The following is a 2,069-nucleotide window of genomic DNA, read 5'->3' on the forward strand; positions in this document are numbered from 1 at the left end:
GTCTGAGGGTCCTTTAGGTGCTTTTTTGTAAATTCCAAGTGTGTTTTCATGTGTCTACACTGAGGAGAGGATTGAGTTTGGCCACACCGCCATAAAGAATGGATTGGTGGAGTGTTGCAGCGATGTTTGTCTTTCTGTAGATTTCTCCTATCTCCACATATAACCATAGAGCTCAATTAGAGTGACTACCAGGTTCTTGGTCACCATGCTAACCAAAGCCCTTCTCCATCAATTGCTCAGTTTGGCCAGGAGGCCAGCTCTAGGAAGAGTCCTGGTTGTTTCAAACTTCTTCCATTAAGGATAACAGAGACTACATGCTTCTGTGACCCTTCAATGAAGCAGAATTTTTTTCTGAACTCTTCCCTAGATGTGTGGCTTGACGCAAACCTGTTTCTGAGCTCTACAGGCAGTTCTTTTGACCTCAGGGCTTGGTTTTTGCTCTGATATGCATTAGCAGCTGTTAGACCTTTTATTAAGACGTGTACCTTTCCAAATCATACCCATTCAATTGAATTTGCCACAGGTTAACTTCACTTCAAGTGTAGTAATATCTACAAGCAAAATGAATGCTCCTGAGCTAAATTTCAACTGTCCCAGAATACTTATGCAATGGAATAATTTTATTTTTTATTTTTTAATAAATTTGCAAAGATGTTAAAAACCTGTTTTTTTGCTTGACAATTATGGTGCATGGAGTGTAGATTGTTGTGGAAAAAAACTAATTTAAAGCAGTTTAACATAAGGCAGCAACAAAACAAAATGTGAAAAAAATGAAGGGGTATTTAACATAAGGCAGCAACAAAACAAAATGTGAAAAAAATTAAGGGGTATGAATACATTCGCAAGGCACTGTATAAGAAGGCAGAATCAACAGAGAACAGTCAAAGTAAAATAAATATGCACACAAAAAAATGTATGATGACTGTAGAGACAGTTACAGATTACAGATTTACTTTATTTGTTGTATCTTTAATAATAGTTGATCTATATTAATATATATAAATAATACTAATAAATGATAAATGTAGAGAGCAATGAATAACATCCCAAACATTTTAGTCAATTTATAAATTCCACCTCATACCCACAGTAACTTTTAAACTATGAAATCTGACTTCTTTATTCAATGATATAATGACAAGAACACTCTGGAAGGCAGGTGTTCTAAAATCACTTACATTAAGAAGTATTTGAGCATAAATGCCTGAGCACCTTCCTGCAGAGCTGTTTTTACCAGTGCCATTTAGTTTGAAATAACACGCAATAAAAAAATTGAAGCCGTCTGCTGATGTCTGCAGGGTAATTAACTCTCCCTTTCACTGCCTACCAAACTTCTGCCATTCAACATGTTACTTCAAACACAGTGTTCCAGTGGCTGAACTCTGTATGAACCTGGCCTGTGTTCTGCTGATGGCTGCTGTTTCTCATGTTGTTCAAACCTTAGAGAAACTTCCCCTAGTTAACTCCCTAACCTAACACTACAGACTGTTTATGCATGATAAACTGCCTGTCTGAAATTAAATCAATAGCCAAGGACATTGATGATTCACTGTCACACTACTCATCTGCGCATTTTCCTGTTTTGCACACTGATTGCGTGAGAGCAACTGTTAAAAACAAGAAGTTGACTTTGTTGACAAGTTGACAAGACTTGTTTGTTTCCCTTTCTCAACACGCAGTGAGGTCACTGTCAAGCTAGAATTCATATAGGTTGCTTTGCGCTGTCAGAAAAAGATCTTGTTTTGGTGTGCTCTTGCACTGTGGTCTGTCATACGGACAGGGTTCTGCGCGTTCACCTTTGTGTCACCTGTAAGAAGAGAGGTGCTTATTCATGATCAAGAAAGCCACTTTAAAGCATGACCTCATGCTCTATGACATTTTAACCAACCAATGGAAAGCAAAACTAAAGTGGCTGCAGAGACTCGTCAGGTGCTATATTGATCGTGTTAAACTCCTGTTCATTCCTAAAGAGACATGAATAAATATTTAACACCCCTACACTTATGGCAGTCATCTTTTTCTTTTTTTTTTTTGAGGTGGCATGGGTGGGTGACCTGGTTCACTTATGG

The sequence above is a fragment of the Sinocyclocheilus anshuiensis genome, unplaced genomic scaffold (genome assembly GCF_001515605.1).
Source record: "Sinocyclocheilus anshuiensis isolate Anshui unplaced genomic scaffold, SAMN03320099.WGS_v1.1 scaffold4043, whole genome shotgun sequence".
NCBI lineage: Eukaryota > Metazoa > Chordata > Actinopteri > Cypriniformes > Cyprinidae > Sinocyclocheilus > Sinocyclocheilus anshuiensis.